Source organism: Carlito syrichta, unplaced genomic scaffold (assembly GCF_000164805.1).
Source record: "Carlito syrichta isolate Samal-C Ts95f unplaced genomic scaffold, Tarsius_syrichta-2.0.1 Scaffold308491, whole genome shotgun sequence".
In the NCBI taxonomy this organism is placed as follows: domain Eukaryota; kingdom Metazoa; phylum Chordata; class Mammalia; order Primates; family Tarsiidae; genus Carlito; species Carlito syrichta.
Window position 1 is genome coordinate 922,872 of NW_007252587.1, and position 18,934 is coordinate 941,805.

Consider the following 18,934-nt stretch of genomic DNA (forward strand, 5'->3'; position numbering starts at 1 on the left):
CTGTAATCTCAGCACTTTGGGAAGTGGAGACAAGAGGATTGCCTGAATCCATCAGTTTGAGACCAGCCTGGGCAACTTAGAAAGACCTCAGCTCTACAATAAATCAAAAAACTAGCTGGGCGTGGTGGCACATGCCTGTGGTTCAAGCTACTTGGAAGGCTAAGGTAGAAGGATCGCCTGAGTCGAGCAGTTGAGGCTTCAGTGACTAAAAGCGTGCCACTGCACTCAAAAAAAACAAAACAAACAAAAAAAAAAACCCAGTTCCCCAGAAGCCTGGCTGTACTTCCTTGTTTAAGGCATTCTATGGCATTTGGCACCAGGATAATTGTTCTCAACACAACTTCAAATTAAAAAAACAAAAAAGGTAAATATGGAGGTGAACTTCCAAAGGAAACAAATGAGTTAAATGAGCATACTAAATACCAAAAATATGATTAGGACATAGGAAAGCCTGGGATTCAATTACAAATCAACAGATTCTGTCCCCAAATAGGATATTCACCTTATACAGGGTCACCTGAGAAGAGAGAACAAATCATTCTGGTCCAAATGTTTTTTCATGACTATTCACTTTCTTACTTTATCAGCAATAGAATAAAATGTTTGAAACCTGTGTTTAATATAATAAACATTCACAGGCTATCATCTTTAAATATAAATTCGAATATAGTAAAAATGCTTGATGTGCTTTTAGGGAAAAGAAAGCAGTAAGTGATGACTTTCTTCACGTATTAGAGGCAGGACAGCAGAGCCATTAAATGCATGAGCCCTGGAGCCAGACTCCTGGGTGTGAACCCTGGCCCTGCAATTTACTAATCCTGTGACCTTGGACAAGTTACTTTTCCTGCCTGTCTCCAACAGCATAAAATTAGAATAATAATAATAGAATCCACCTCATAGGATTGTTAGGAAAAATAAATGATGTAATATATGTTTTAAAAAATAACCTAGGAGGCCAGGTGTGGTGGCTCACGCCTATAATCCCAGCACTTTGGGAGGTCCTGGTGAAAGGACTGCCTGAGTCCACGGGTTCAAGATCCTCCCAGGCAACTTGATGAGACCTCATCTCTACAATAAATCAAAAAATCAGCCAGGAGTGCTGGTGCACGCCTGTAGTTCCAGCTACCTGGAAGGCTGAGGTGGAAGGATCACCTGAATTAGCAGGTCGAGACTGTGGTGGCCGTGAGCGTGCCTCTGCACTCCAGTCTGGGCAACAGAGTAGGACTCCAACTCAAATGATAATAATATCAATGACAACAACAACCTAGGAAAAGTAAATGTTATGCTATTAATACTATTATTTTTAATTATCATCAGCTATTACTCAGGTAAAAGGGATAGATTTTAAATATATCAGTGACAACATAAAACTGAATTCTGAATAGGGCCATTCTTTATTAGGTGCAGAAAATAAAAAACATTAAAATGTGTGATCTAAAAGCCAGGGAAGATGAAGACAAGCCCATATTTTTGAGAACTCTAATCTCCTATACTATCTAAGTCAATAGTAGGGGCTCCAAAATAATAAACCATTCCTTCATGAGGAATAGACTGCTTTCTGTTAAAATTTTGTAGAGGCTTTCCTTCAACAACTTCGGACTACAAAAATAAGCCTTTATTCCTTAAATGATCAATTACTCAGAAACAAGAATGCATTAGGATTATCTACTGATGTTGAAAGAAGGTAAAGGAAATAAACCAGAACTTAACTCTGGTCTCAAAAAGTTTGAATTCTGAACTATGAATGGTTCATAGATTACTACAACAATGTATTCCCATGGGTTTTTTTGAACATGCTTTGATCAGGCAATTACATAGTTAAGAGACAACTAAAGATACTGGTAAGAAGAAAAACAATTCTTGCATCATAAACACATGATACATGATTTGCTTCCTACAAAACATGCAGCAAAACCAAACATGAGAATCAAACTGAAAGGTCAAAAATTATGTGGAAGGAAAAACGTGAAGGTAGAAGGGAAGGAGGAAAACCATTATAAATGATTTCAGCTATTTTGTGCGAAAAGGATCAAAACAATCTAATTTTTATACAAAAACACAAAATGATTAGGTTTATTAAAAAACAAACAAAAGTCAGGCTTGGTGGCTCAGCCTGTAATCCTGCGCCTTTGGGAGGCTGAAGTGAGTGGATTGCCTGAGCCCGCGGGTTCGAGACCCGCCTGTGCAACAAGACCTCATCTCTACAATAAAACAAAAAAATTAGCCGGGCATGGTAGCGCGCGCCTGTAGTTCCAGCTACTTGGAAGTCTGAGGCAGAAGGATCCCCGGAGCCCAGCAGGTCAAGGCTGCGGTGGCAGGGAGCGGCCACTGCACTTTAGTCTGGGCGACAGAGTGAGACTCCAACTCAAAAAAAAAAAAAAAAAAAATTTTTTTTAAACCTATACTTCCTTTCTTGAATGTTTTAAAATCAGGCAATTGCTTAACTCACATTATAATTCAGCATATTCACAAAATTCTCTGATTCAATAAAAAATACTTAATCTTTACTTTCAAAATGAGATCCTAGGCTAGGCTTGTTCAGGTTCCTCCCCCAATAAACACACAAAAAGATAACAATCAGCTTGAGAGCTTGTATTTCAAATTTGTTCCCTGTTTCCTTTCTTCCTTTTTATCACTTATATGTCTAACACTTTCAAATTACAAACTCTTATTATTCATTTTCATTTACAAAAAGCACCAAAAAAAAATGTGCTTAAACAGATAAAGCTGACCAAATTAGAAACATATTCTTTAGCAGGAGACTTCTTCCTAAATTCCACATTTTCCTTAATTTAGGCATATATTTTTTTTTTCCTAACAGGAGGAGCTCAGCTTTCTCAGGATGGTTCCAAGTGGCCACAGTCATCTCACAACCAGATTAGTACACATGCAGATGCTTTTTGGTAGAGATCTTCATAAAACAGAGGCACCAGAAAGGGGCAATCACTGGGAATGACCCAAACTTTACAAGACAATGAAGAGAATAGACATCCCGGTTTCTCACTCCTTTCCCCATGTCAAAACAAAACCAAACGAAACCAAACAAAAAACAAGAGAAAGTGGCTTTGTGGTTAACAAAGTTTAAAAAGAAGGCTGGGCGTGGTGGCTCATACCTGTAATCCCAGCAATTTGAGAGGCAGACGAGGCAAAAGGACTGCCTGAGTCCACAGGTCCGATAACTGCCTAGGCAACTTGACAAGACCTTGTCTCTACAATAAATCAAAAAATTAGCCGGGCATGGTGGCGCATGCCTGTGGCTCCAGCTACTTGAAAGGCTAAGATGAAAGAATCAAGCCGGGCTCGGTGGCTCAGCCTGTAATCCCGCGCTTTGGGAGGCTGAGGTGAGTGGATTGCCTGAGCCTGCGGGTTCGAAACCCGCCTGGGCAACTTGGCAAGACCTCATCTCTACAAAATGAAAAAATTAGCCGGGCATGGTAGTACGCGCCTGTAGTTCCAGCTACTTGGAAGGCTGAGGCGGAAGGATCTCTGGAGCCCAGCAGGTCAAGGCTGCGGTGGCCATGAGCGTGACACCGCACTCCAGCCTGGATGACAGAGTGAGAGTCCTACTCAAAAAAAAGAAAAAAGAAAAGATGCCATCCTTGTGCCTAGTGTTCTGTTTTTAAAACCCTGACCTAAGCAAAACCAACACATTTATTTCCTGTATTTCCCTTGTCCGCTCCTTTCTAAGTCAATAATTTAAGTGATGCCTCTAAACTCCTGTCCTTTTATGCAAGCTCTATTTTTTAAAAATAAAGCAAACACCACTTCTCAGGCTTTTGGCTAAGATCAAATGCAAAAATAAAGTCAATATGCAATAAAAATATGTAATCAATCAACTGAACACTAAAGGACACATATTATCGTTGGCTGTGAACATTATTTTGTTTATATTCCAACCTTCAAGAATTCTAAAGTAAAAAGGACTAAGGTTGAGGCCTGTAACAACAATAGCAGCTTACATAAACTCAGCTTTCACTTACTACATGCCAGGGACAGTGTTAAGCCCTTCATGAGCACGATCACATTTAAACCTTTGACTCCTCCATGAAATACTATTAATAAGTCCATTTTACAGTTGAGGAAATAAGTTAGGAAATCTTTTCCTGAGGCAAATAGCTGTAAGCAATAATACTGTGATTTACACTAGACAACATGATTAAGTTTCAGACCTTAACCAAAACACGTATTAACACTGCAGTTTTTCACTCTCATATCTGCTTTTAATATTTTTTTACAAGTTTTAATAATGCTGTTGACAAAAACTGATGCATAATTTGTCCTCAAAACAAGTAACAACTAAGGGATATTTGGGCTTCAAAATTAGTTCAATGATACATACAACGTTAGGCTGTATTCAACAAATCAAAAGTCTCTGGGGGAGAAAAAAAGTTCTCAACAGGAAATAAAGTGGTGATTAAGATGATTAGTGTTTCTAAGTCCTAAATCTTAAGTATCATGAACGAAAATGGAATTAAGTTTTAAAATCCTAAAACTACTCTATTTAGTATTGCTTTTCATTTTGCAACTTTTCTTTTCAAATTATAAAAACTTTTTATACCTTGCATTAAACTGCCCATAAAGTGTGTTTACCCATTTATATTTTCCTGAGTTCCCGTAACTTTTTAAACTCTCTTGATGTTTTTAGAAAGACTACGTTCTACGAAGAATTTCATTTCTGGATGACATTTTTCTCAACCATAAAATATGCAACAATTTCCTCACAGTCTACAGCCTAAAATCTAGTTGTAAAGATTTGTGACTTTCAGTTCCAGAAGTTTTCATAATAAAATTAAGTCCTATTATAAATAAAACTCTCAGCTCAATATCCTGATAACACAGTATCCCAAGAACTTAAGTTAATACCTTCCCTTTGTCATAACCAATGCAACTGAGTTTTTTTCTAAGAAAAACCAAATATCAGTTGTTTCCTTATCAATTTTGATATCTTCCAGCGCTTCTGCCATTTTTGTTTCACCTCTTCCACATCAGCAAAAAATTTCCCTTTGAGGACTTTTTTTCATTCAGGGAAACAAACAAACAAAAAAAGTTGCTCAAGGAGAGATGGGTGAATAAGAAGGATGGGGGTGGGGGTAATGCCTTTTTTTTTTTTTTTTTGGTAAAAAACCCCTGAACACTCAGGGAGCTGTGGGCAGGTGCACTCATAAATCACCCATCATGAAATAGGCAAACACGTTGAAAGAATCTCAAAAAAAAAATTCACTGAAACCCAAAACAGTCTCTCACAACGCTAGTAACACTAATGCTGATGGGCTGGGTTCCTAGAGCACTTACCTAGTAGGGAATACTGTAAAAGGGGCCTGCCACCCAAAAAGGTAATTCCAGTTTTGGGGGGGTTCCCCCTCCTAAGAATATATTCCCCAGTCTACTATGTATGTACCAAAAAAAGTCTTAAATTTATGCATAGCTTCTGCTAAACTGAATCCTGCTAACAAGTAAAAAGGAATACCACATATAAGTCCTATTAAACCGATGCCCATTTAATTTCTGTACAGTATGACTTACACTTTCCAAACCTACTGAGAGTTAAAAATAAGTTTCATCATTTGTAATAATGAAGTATTTGTTCACTGCCTACTAAAATGTATGCTCTCTGCTTACAGTAATTCACAAATAATTATAATTAAACAACCACTTGTACAATTCAATTATATAATCACATGCTTGAGAAATATGCTCCATCTATTCTAATGGAGTTTTTTAAAACAATCTTTTCTCAATGAACTTGAGATTTTCTTAGACTATATTTACTAAAAAAATGTTCCCTATGCTACACACAAACACACACACACACACACACACACACTCCTTATAGATTAACTCATACAGAGAATGCCAACTAGGTCAAATATCACTTCTAGAAACACAACTATAATGCCTTCCATAATAAGAATCACAAAAAGAGCCGGGCGTGGTGGCTCAAGCCTGTAATCTTGGCACTTTGGGAGGAGGAGGAGAGAGGATTGTCTAAGTCCAATGGTTTGAGACCAGCCTGAGCAACTTGGCGAGACCTTATCTACATATTAAATCAAAAAAATTTAGCCAGGCAAGGTGGTGCATGCCTGTGGTTCCAGCTACTTGGAAGGCTGAGGTGGAAGGATCACCTGAGCCCAGAAAGTCAAGGTTGCAGGGGCTATGAGCATGCACATCAGAGTGAGCCTCTGACTCAAAAAAAAAAATCACAAAAAGAACCAAGAAAAAATGCTTGAATGGTTTTGATTTTGGTGTTGATATGACCCAGATAGCTGGCAAAGTGGTCAGCAGACCTGAGTTCATTCCTTTTCTGCTGAAGGGAAAACCAAGTAGCTTGGCATGTGATTAGAATGACTGGGCTTCCACAAGTGTGTCTGTGAAGATGTTCCCAATGGATATTGGCATTTGAGGTGGACTGAGTAGCGAAGATCTGCCCTCAATGTGAACTGGCACCGTGAGATCAACAAGGGGCCAGGATAGAACAAAGAAAGGCAGAAGAAGGGATAATTTGTTCTCTCTTTCAGAACCAGAATGCCTTTCTTCTCCTGCCCTTGAACATCAGAATTCCAGGTTTTCTAGCCTTTGGATTCTGCAACTAGCACCATATCCCCCTTCTCCATCCTTGCCCCTACCTTGAACTGAGAGTTACATCACTATTTTCCTTGGTTTTAAGGCCTTGGACTTCAACTGAGGCATGCTACTGACTTCCCTAGGAGGGTCTAGAGTGAGACTTCTCAGCCTCCACAATCAAGTGAGCCAATTCTTCTAATAAATCCCTTCTTATGTCTCTAAATATATACCCTATCAGCTCCATTTCCATCATTGTGGTGTCTCCTGGGATAAGCTCAAAAGTCTGATAACGTCCCCTTTTTGGTTAAACGAATTTGTATCGAGCTACTTGCAATCAATAGAGAACTAACATGGTCACCACAGGATTCAAGGACAAAAATGCATCTGGACCTCACAATAGAACTCACAACCTAAACACAATAAGATTTTCCACAGGCTCTCAGCACAACACCTCTCCTTTGCATGTCTGTCTCATTCTTCTCTGTCTCTTTGGGAACTGGTTATCATCACATTTCCATTCTTTGTGATGGAAAGCCTGAATGCCACTGCCTCCCAAGGTTTATATTTTACAATTCAAACTTCCAAAGAAAGGCTAACTTTTAAGTACTCAATATCATATTTCCCAGAATAGACTCTGATTCTTTAGTCAGATGCCTCTGGACAAGTTGCAGTTTAGGGCATGGTAATTTAAACATTTAGTGTTGGCTTTCTTTATTACAAAGTTTGTTCAATGAAAAGGACCTGACTTGTTCCTACTAAATGCAGATAGCTAATAATAAGGTATAGCAGTACTCCTTTGGGGTGTGCAGTGGTCAACCCCAAGCAGATGCATGCATAATCTTACTGCTACACACACAGTACCAAACCCTCTATGTACTATGTTTTTTCCTATACATACATACCTGTGATAAAATTTAATTTATAACTTTAGCGCAGCAAGAGATTAATAATAAAATAGAACAATTACAGTGATATAATGTAATAAAATTTACATAAATATGAGTGTTCTCTCTCTCCCTCTCTCAAAATATATTATTGTATGTAAGATTTTTAGACTGTGAGTAACTGAAACTGTGGAAAGCAAAACCATGGATAAAGGGGAATACTGTAATACTTTTTTGGGGGGGATTCATTCATGCTACTGCACATATCATAAGTTTGTTCCTTTTTCATGCTGGGTAGTATTTCATTGTTTGGATATTCCACAGTTTGGGTATCCATTCACCAGTTGATGTATATTTATGTGACTATCATGAATAAAGTGGCACAGTACAATAAGATATTTTGAGAAAGAAAAGCTCACGCCTGTTATCTAGCACTTTGGGAGGCCCAGGCAGAAAGATTACTTGAGCCCAGGCGTTTGAGACCAGCCAGGGCAACACAGCAAAACCTAGTCTCTATTAAAAAATCAAAAAATTAGTTGGCTGTGGTAGTGCCTGCCTGTAGTCCCAACTGCTCAAAAGGCTGAGGTGGAAGGATCACCCGAAAATAATTTATTCTAGTGTACCTCTTTTTTGGTATAGAAATTTTAAAGGCCAACAAGGAAAGAAGGCTTGCAAACATTACCAGCCATCAGTGGTAAAGAAGGATTGAAACCCAGCTCTCTTGAATCACAATTCAATAATCTCACTGCTACACAATGATGCAGCAAAGACCATCACAATTCTGTTCCTGCCTCCTTTTTCAGCAGATGAAACAATCCTAAAACTGACCTGATTCTCTGCTCTGGGCTGACATGAACCTGTGTAGAAACAATAGGAATGGCAGGCACTTTCTTCCTGAAGCAGATGTGAAGAAGTTTTATACCTGTGATGAAGTGGGAAGGGAGCTCAGTTTATATTAAGAATATAAACTGACTCAGCATTACAAGTCATTCATTTTCTATTGATTCTCTATCTCCTTACTCAATGCCTTACTTGCTTAATAATGGAACATATAACTCTTTATTTAAGATAAATAAAATTTGCTACTAAAAATCCATTTAAAAATACAGTTATTTAAAACTGGTCTCTATAGACCATGTGATTCAGCTATTATTGCTTATGAGTATACTGAGACCCAGAGAAGTTATGCAAAGAATCAATGACAATCAATTATTAATGGCAGAGCCAAGTTAGAACCTAACTGTTGCCATTTCCAGTCCAGTATTCCTTTGTACATCAAAGATCACACGACCTCCTCTTTTGGAGAAAATAATCATGTTATTTCTCTAGATGTATCTGTCACATATCTGAAGACATACATGGTATAGAGCTGAATTGATTTATTCTAAATTAAAATTTTAAAAATTGCTACCTCACTCAAAGGTCATGCATGCTCCAGTCATAAGTTATTTAGGGTGTCTTTCATAGGATATTTAAATTTCTTGTATTTGCCATTAAGTATTGCAATATGAAAACAGTAGCATATAAACCATGAGATCTACTTTCTGGTCTTATTAACTGTGCTCTCAACGTTCTATGGTTTAGTCAATTACTTCTTTGATCCCAAAGCTCCTTTATTCAAAAATAAGGAGCCTGAACTGATTCCCAGGACCTTCTCACTCTAAAATGTTATGCCTAAGAAGAGCTCCCTCTTTAGCAACATTTTGCTTTTCTGATCTGGCTATTTGTTTTTGTCACATAACTTTATTAATCTATTTGATCATATGATCTATTATAGTTCAAACAAAATCAGCAATATTGTCTTCAAATAGACAGGTAATTATTCAAAACCACACCCAGGTAATTGTTTGTTTTTTTTATAGAAACTAGGTTTTTTATAGAGACTATGTTGCCCTGGCGGGTCTCAAATTCCTAGGCTAAAGTAATTCTCCTGCCTCGGCCTCCCAAAGTGCTGGGACTACAGGCATGAGCTTTTCTTTCTCAAAAATATCTTATTGTACTGTGCCACTTTATTCATGATAGTCACATAAATATCCATCAGCTAGTGAATGGATATCCAAACTGTGGAATATCCAAACGATCAAATACTACCCAGCATGAAAAAGGAACAAACTTCTGATACATGCAATAACATGGATGAATCCCAAAAGTATTACAGTATTCCCCTTTATAACCATGGTTTTGCTTTCCATGGTTTCAGTTACCCACAGTCCTAAAATCTTACATACACCAAGATATTTTGAGAGAGGGAGAGAGAGAGGGAGAGCTGATAAGAGGGGTCTATTAAATCTCTACATACCTCTCTCCCTCCCTCTTCACCCTCAGATCTTTCCTAGGCAAAGTATTTCCTATCCACCCTCCTATCTAAAATTCTATTTAAATCTGTAACAAGTCTATATCCAAGCATTTCCCTAACCCATTCCCCTGATTGTTCTCCAATGCCACCAACTAACATTCATTTATTTCACTTCTATTTCTGTTTGTCTATGTCCTTCCACAAAAATGTAAGATCCATGAGGGGCAAGAACTTTGTGCTGTGTGGTGCTTCAATGTCTAGAGAAAGATCCGGCACGTAGCAAGCATTTGGTAAACTATTTTTTTTTAAATAAACAAATGAATAGTTACTCTCTTAGGGCTAAAAATGGAAATCTTTCTGAGTTTATAAAACAAGATAATCTAAGGAACCAGAGGACTAGATCTCTGATGTAAAATAATCATTCTAAAATTTCAAAAGGTAAAGCAAAGCCAACGATAACCCCCAAAACTTCAATAGACATTATATTCAGTACTTCCAAAAACTTAATCAATTAGTCAATAGTTTCCTCCAAAGTTAGGTTTTAGACTCTGACTATGCATAGAATGACTTATTCATTTTCCACTAACTGCTGTCATATTTAACAATGGTTGGTGTGCACAGCCATAACACCAACACATAGGAAAATATTATAAAAATGTTCATTCCGAACCAGTTCCAAACAGAGAGCCAAGATCTTTATAAATGAGGAAAGTCTAAAAATAAAGGGTGGATACTTTCAAATGCTTTAAATATTTTGTTGGAAAATAATTTTAAACTTACAGAAAAGTTGCAAATATAAGATTACAAAAAAACACTCTTCTACCAAATTCATCCATCATTCATGTCACCCTGTGCTTTCTCATCTGTGCTCATGCGCTTTCTTGCACTTTCTTGCCATCACACTCACACTTTTTTTTTTCAGGAACAAATGAGAATTCACAATATACATCATAGCCTTTGCTCCTTTGCTTCAATGTGCATTTCCTAGAGGTGTTCTATTTTATAACCAAAGCACAATTAGCAACTTCTGTAGACATAGCATTGCTGCAATATTATTATCTACTCTGTGGTCTGCATTCCAAATTTTCAACGGATCCAGTAATATCCTCTATGGTATCCCCCACCCCCTGCCCCCATTCAGCATGGTGGCTCACACCTGTAATCCCAGCATTTTGGGAGGTGAAGGTGAAAGGATTGCCTGAGCCCAGGGATTTGAGACCAGCCCGGGGAATTTGGAGAGACCTCGTCTCTAAAACAAATAAAAAATTAACCAGGTGTGGTGGCACACACCTGTAGTTACAGCTACTTGGAAGGTTGAGGCGGAAGGATCGCCTGAGCCCAGCGGATCAAGGCTGCTGCAGTGGCCATGAGTGTGCCACTGCACTCCAACCTGGGTGACAGAGTGTGAGACTCCAACTCAAATTAGAAAAAAGAAAACACACTCCTCCCTTTTTTAAGTAGAACATTCCTCATTTTGGATTTGTTGGATGTCTCCTTATGATTAAATTCAGAGTACAGAGTCAGAATACCACAGAGGGGATACTGTGCTGCCCCCTTTGCCAGGGTGTCATATCTGTAGTCACATGGTGACCATCTCCACCATACTGTTGTTGGATTGCGCCAATGCATAATCACTATTTTATTCCTTGCAACAAATACAAAGTTTATGGCGAGATACTTTATGACCACGGAAATATCCTGCTCATCAATATTTGCTTTTGTTATGATTCTAGCCTTACCTAATCTTTACCACGCTGGTTACAAAATGATGATTTTCCAACTTCAGAACTCAGAATTCTACTGTAAGCAAGAACTCTCCCCTATTTATTCACTTATTAATCAGCTTATTATCATTATGGATTAATTCCTATTTTTAATGGTTCATGATTCATTATATTTATTTGATAATTACATTATCCCAGATATAGCTATTAGGAATGCCAAAAGGCTTTTGTGACATGTTCACATTTTATAAAAACATTTACCTATTTTCTTACATTACAGAAAGGATCCAGGCTCACCTGGTATGTCCCCTGCCCTGGCATAGAATCAGCTCTTTTCTTGAGGTGCTCTGGTCCTTTGAGTTGGGAATGGTATTACAGACCAAGACCTGGGAGTTACATGTGCTCTTTGCTTCTTAGCTTTTTTGTTGGATAAAGCTAGGAAACATAGGCATGTATATAGGCATACACACAAATAGGTGTACATGTGTCCTTATATACAATTACAAGTGCATACATACATATACACACATATATGGACTGGTTGAAAAAACAATGAATTCACACTGATACCTTCGATTCCAATCCATTCCACAGGATTTATTTTTGCCTCCCTCCACTCCACACGTGTATGGCCCTCCATCCTCAGGGAGAACCCTTGCCCCAACAACCTCAAAACATTACTCAAGCCCCAATACACCTACAAAGTCCCAGAAGTGCTTTAATCATATCACTACAAAAAAACCAAACCTAACAAAAAGAGTTCAAGATGTACAAAATTGGTATTCTGAAATGTAAAACAACGAGATAAATCAAAGATGACCTAAATAAAAGCAGAGATATTGTGTCCATGGCTTTGGAGACAATATAGCCAAGGAATCACATCTCCCATACTGATATACAGATTCAATACAATCCCAATTAATATCACAGCAGACTGTATTTTTCGGAAATCATCAGGATGATTCTAAAATTTACATAGAAAAGAAAATCAGAATAGTCAAAACAATTCTGAAACAAAACAAAATTGGAGGATTCATACTACCTAAGACTTCCTATAAAGCTATGGTAGTAAGACAGTGTGGTAGTGGTAAAAGGACAGACACCTAGATTAATGGAAAAGAACAAAGATTCCAGAAACAGATATACACATACATTGTTAACTGATTTTTGGCAAAGATGTCAAGCAACTTAATAGATAAAAAAACCTTTCACCAAATAGTACTAGAACAAAAGTCCATACATCACATGATATACAAAATTTAACTCAAAACGAATTGTAGATGTACATGCACAGTTTAAAACTATAAAATTTCTAGAAGAAAACTTAAGGCGAAATCACTGTGACTCAGAGTTAAGCAAATAATTCTCTAACATAATACCAAAAAAGCACAAATCACAAAAGAAAAAAAGTGGACTTCAGCAAATTAACTTCTGCTCTTCAAAAGACACTCAAAATGAAGCCACAAACGGGAAAGTATATTTAAAACTCCACACTAGACTAGTATACAAATATATAATGTATTCTTATAACTCTATAATAACATAAATTAATTTTAAAAAGAGCTAAAGATGCCAACACATTAAAAAAAGAAAGCAAACAAGCACATGAAAGATACACATCATTATTTGTGAAAAGCACATTCAAGTATTTGAAATAATGCTATGAACATTAGACTTTTCGTGCTCATGTGCTTGCATTTTTTGACATATACCTAGGAATGACACTTATGGTTCATATCAAATGTTTACTTTTGTAAGAAACTAACCTTGTTTGCTAAAGTGACCACACCATTTCACAAGGAATGTATGAGAGGAAGCTTCCAGTTACTGCACATCCTTACCAAACTTAAGATTGTCAGATTTTATTTGTAGCCATTCTAGTGAGTGTGTGGTGACATACTCTATTATTTTAACTTGCATTTCTCTGAAGACTAGTGATGTTGAGCATCCTTCTATGTTCTGGTACCTTTCTATGTAATATGTATTGGCCATTCATATATCCTTGGTGAAACATCTGTTCGAATTCTTTATCCATTTTTTGACAGAGTTCTTTGCCTTCTTATCATTGAACTGTGAGAGCCCTTTATATTAATATATTCTGGTTCATATCTTTTGCCAAGTATGTATTTTTTGTTGTTTTTTTTTGTTTTTTTGAGTTGGAGTCTGTCACTCTGTCACCCAGGCTGGATGGAGTCCAGTGGCACGCTCATGGCCACTGCAGCCTTGACTTGCTGGGCTCAGCTGATCCTTCTGTCTCAGTCTTCCAAGTAGCTGGAACTACAGGGATGCACTACCATGTCCAGCTAATTTTTTTGATTCATTGTTGAGACGAGGTCTCACCATGTTGCCCAGGTTGGTCTCAAATCCGTAGGCTCAGGAAGTCCTCTCGCCTCAGTCTCCCAAAGTGCTGGGATTGCAGGCTTGAGCCACCACGCCCGACATATATGTGTTTTACAAATATTTTTCCCAGTTTGTGGTTAACCTTTTTATTTTTTAAAATGGTAAAACGTGTTCACTTTGAGAAAATTTGCTGAATTGTACAATTATGATTTGTTCATTTTTATTTATTTACATATATACAATAGTCCCTTGAACACAGGTTTGAACTGTGTTATCCACTTACATGTGGATTTTCTTCTGTCTCTGCCACCCCTGAGACAAGACCAATCCTTCCTCTCTTCCCTCCTCCTCAGCCTACTCAACTTGAAGACAATGGGAATGAAGACCTTTCTGATGACCCACTTCTACTTAAAAAACAGTAAATATACTTTTCTTCCATATGATTTTAATGTTTTCTTTTCTCTAATTTACTATAAAAAATATAGTATATAATACATATAACCTACAAAATATGTGTTAATCAACTGTTTATGTCATCAGTAAGGTTATTAGTAGTCGTTTTGGGGATCCAAAAGCTATATGCGGATTTTCAACTACAAAGGGGGTCAGTGTCCCCAGTGTCAAGGGTCAAATAGTACTTGAGTAAGTTTATTTTCACCTACACAAGGGGTCAGCAATCCTAGTTCAAGGGTCAACTGTACATTTAAAGTTAAATGATCATCAACTAATACAGCCTAAAGGTGATACAATTTGGCCTACACATACTAAAATAAAATCCTTCCATGCCTGGTTATGAGTCATTCATTCCATTAAATATCTATTTTTAAAAACCCGTTATTTTTAAAAACAACGTTAGCAAAGGACAATACATGTGGAAGGTCTCTCTCCTGCAATTCCTTACTGCGATTTGACCTCTGAATTATAGACATTTCAGATTAGGATATATTGTACAGGGCAAGTTTTAAATGGAAACTTTATGTTGATAGGGAAAGCAAAGAAATTCAATGCAAGTGCAAGTATATGAAAAACTAACTCATGTAATGACTTTGACTTTCAATAAGCATCTGATTGTCAAATATATATATTAAATAAAAAGACACTGCATATCCTTTTATTGACAGCACAAATAGCTTTATATAAGTACTGCTTATTAGTCCTTATTCATTCCAAAATTTTCTCTCCTAACTTTATAAGAAGCAAAAATAATATGCTATGCTGGTGTTTTTCATATTAATAAGAACACATTCTTGTAGAATATAAAATATCATATAGATCACACTTTTTAAAAGCTATTCTCCACCATAATACCATAAACTCTTCTTTTCCCCAACCCATGCCCCAAAGACAATCACTGTGAACAGTTTTACGTACATCTTTTCAGATATTTTCTATGTCAAATGAGTATATATGTGCAGGTATGTATGAGTGTGTGTGTGCATAATTTTTTACATATTTTTATATATTTTATTCATATATTTATATTGGGGTGCCAAAAAATGTATACACATTTTAAGGGATGTTATCTTTGTATTACATAGATAATGATAGTAACCACTTTGAGCACTTTTTGCAATTGCAAAATTCATCTTTTGCTATCAGTATATATCGAGTATTACCATTTTCATGTTTTTTTCTTATAATGTGTATACATTTTGGGGACACCCTCAGTATTACTTTTCTAAGTAGAATTAATTTATTATAGCAATGTGTAGCATGACGTTCACTCAACCATGCTTCCACCATTTTCTTTGACTGCTCTGCCTGTCTCATGGTAACATTAGCATTCATTTGATTAACACCACTTTTTGCGAGAACATCATACTTAAAATGCATATACAATTTTTTGGCACACATATGCACGAACTTTCACAAACACAGTCTATATGGCATATTAGCATTCTAAGAACCAAAATAAAAACATATTTTAAAATATGAGGCCTTTATAGCTGAAGAACTATAAAATATGAAATCTAAAAGGGAAATAATCTCAGTCAACTAATCAAAAATAAGCTGAAATTAAAAATACAGTCACTGGATATGGTTAAAAAATCTTGCTTAAGTTTTGGAAATTCACAGAATATATTATTACTTCTATAGTAGACACTTCTTACAAGCCTTCCTTCTTCTGTGCCATAATCAATGACCTTGAAAAGATCAAAAGAGAAATGACAAGAATAGCTACTTGAATGAACCTTTCACAGCAGGGCTATAGCCTCAAAAACTCCTGTCCCAAGTGTACATTCACCAGAATTCTGCTAACAAATCAAAATATAAAGCCTCTAACAACTGGGTAGATAAGATGACCCATATCATAGATCAAGTCATACTCCTCCAACCAGACTGATCCTTGCTCAATAGGTGCATGAAAACCACAGGTGGAAGGAGAAGCAGTTACTCAAGGGTTCAATTGCATGAACTCACTACCACGACTGTGGAGAACCCATTTGCTTATGCCTCCCATAGGAATCACCTTTTAGCAGGCAGGTTACATCAAGTCCTTTGCATTACAGAAATGGTGATAGCTGGTTTTCACTGAAAGAAACATCCATTTTGAATGTGCCTTTGCCAGCACCACTATTCAAGACTATGTGAACACTTCATATAAGTCACATGGCCTCTGATTCATGAATTCACCTCAAATGGTGATTGGTATCCTAGGGCTTATCACATAGACTCTTACTCAGATACAGCTGTTCTCACAGTGGGAAGTAATGCATCATGAAGCTTGATATGCAAGTTATTGCTCCAGCTAAAGCTTTCTGAAATTGGGGTGCTGTACAGCACTATATAAAATTAGCTCTAAACTACCCACCAATATATGATGTTTCCCATCTCCAGAACACACTGGATGAAGGAACCATGTGGTGATGATGTAGGTGGTGTATTTCATCTGCTCTCAAAGTTTTGCTTCTTGTCTCAAGAACTCTGGAATCTGTTGATCTCAAAGTTTTATTTAGTACCAAAGGAAGAAGTACTGACATTAGGAGCCAAAAATAACTGTTTCATTCTACTGAAAGCTGAGCCTACCACATTCAGTTTTTCTCACAACTATAGAAAACTATAGAAAAACAAGCAAAAATGGAAGTCATAGAATTAATGGAAGTGACTGCTCCTGACCATCAAGGGGAAGAGAGGTGGCTAGTACACCTATGGGTCTAGAAAGACCATAACAAGAACTCAGGGGACTTCCCTGGAGTAACTTCTAGTAGTGCTGTGCACAGTGTTCAATGCCAGTCGAAAATGATCACAGTTCCATACAAAACCTCAGACGCTTTCAGGAAAGAAGGACTGAGTAGGTTTGCTAGGAACAGAACCCTGATAAGCCAAGATACAAGCAGACAGTAACAGAAACATGAAATCTGAAGCAAAACATGCAAGGGCTTTATGCACAGATACAAAACTAAAGAAAGCAGCCACCATTATGTCCTTCCTTGTCACTGGTGTGTAATAATAAGTACTCTTATCTTTCCCTTTAAATACATTTTCTTTTTATTTTCTCTTCCTTTCCCCCAAGCATGCAGATGGCATGTTGGCAGGAGTTAAATTTAGGTTGTAAAATATCAAGAAAGAGTCACAATGGAACCAGAGGAAGCATGATATCACACAGAGCCAGCAGCCCTACGGTACTGCCTCTGAACATGGTTCCTCAGCTTGCATTTGGAGTTTCTCCCACTGGAAAAAATGGGGATAGCAGGGTTACCTCCATTTTTATATGTGACGGGGGGAGAGCCCAGGGAAAGAGAAGAAAATCAGTGGTTAAGCTACCAAAGAGTGACCTGTTCTAGACACCTCGTAGGAGAGCTACCCGGCTTTTGACTTCTGCTTTGGGAATGGCCCCAGCACACAGAGGCAGGCTCCCTGGGCTAGGCCAATATATCCTAACTCTGCATCCCCTGGCTGTGGTAGAGACAGATACCTGATCTGAATGGGGCTTTCTAATCCTTTCTTGCTGGAATGTCAAAACTGAAAATGCAAGGCAGAGAGAGACTAAATTTTTAGAGCAAAGTCACCTTAATGGCAGGGGTATAGAAAGACAGTATAAAAACTCCTGCTGGTAAGATCCTCAGAGCAACTCTGGTTTCTTCTGTTCAAGCCCCACCTGTTCAATTTGTCATTCAATTCCCAGCATGGCTCCCATAAATTCCTTTTTCCCTCCTTAAGCTAGTAAGTGTCCACTGACTGCAACCAAAAAAGGCGAATATATCTTCTAGGAAGTAAATGAAAGGTGTGGAGGCTCTCATTTTTAGGTCAAATTGTCATAATCATGCATTTTCCTTGCTTCCTCTTACCCTACTCAGAAACTAAGCTTCTAACAGTATGATTTTGCCTTCTAAATTGTGACATTAGAACCCTCATGCCCAGCATGCTCTTTCATATCCTCCTATTTTGCAAGAAAGCAAATTTACCCCAATGCTTAAGTCTGTTCATTTTAGCCAGTTCCTTGTTAAGGCATTACTCTGAAACATCAGCAGTTCTGTGTATCTCGTGATGCCATGCCAGTGCCAATAAAGCAGACTGCATGATTACTGATTAACAAGGGAGTTGAGGTTTTTTCTTTGAAAGATACTTAATAGTATATAAGAGAATGTTAAACCCAGCCTGTTTCTGCTCTCCATGTGCCTTGCTTCTCCTGTCCCTTAAATCTCAGGTTACCAATATGGACTTCTCATAGGACACACGCAGTTTCAGCCCCAGCCTTTGATGCTGGTTCAAGTCATCACTAACATTACCCAACCTTTCCAGATGAGATAGGTAGGATTTCTAGTTCATTCTGATACCCACCCTGTTGTACTCCTACTCTTTGTGTTGTCCTAGCCTTGCTTATAGCACAGTCACTTTAACTAAATTTCTGTTTTTGACAAGTTTGGAGGTCCCTAGTCTGCTCCCTGCCTTTGTCTTTTCCTAGGACTGGGATGGCTGCTCTCAATTACCAGTCACAATTCCAAGGACCGATATCAGGTCATCATCTAGAGTCCAGTATCTACAGACAGAACTCTCTGGTGACCATTCATACATATGCATACGTGTATTTCTCATTCACTTGGTTATTTACACACACACACACAAACCACCTATCCTAAATTCTTTTTTTTTTTTTTGAGTTGGGAGTCTCACTCTGTCGCCCAGAC

General features: G+C 37.6%; 1 protein-coding gene across 1 annotated transcript in view; it reads right to left on the reverse strand.

The window, feature by feature from the left end:
• Window positions 1–8,366, reverse strand: part of WDFY3 (WD repeat and FYVE domain containing 3) — a 257,771-nt gene extending 249,405 nt beyond the window's left edge. Inside the window, exon 1 of the mRNA XM_008065474.2 lies at window positions 8,274–8,366. The gene's annotated coding sequence lies outside the window, so the exon portion shown is untranslated. The remainder of the gene's footprint in view (window positions 1–8,273) is intronic.
• Window positions 8,367–18,934: the final 10,568 nt, after the last annotated feature.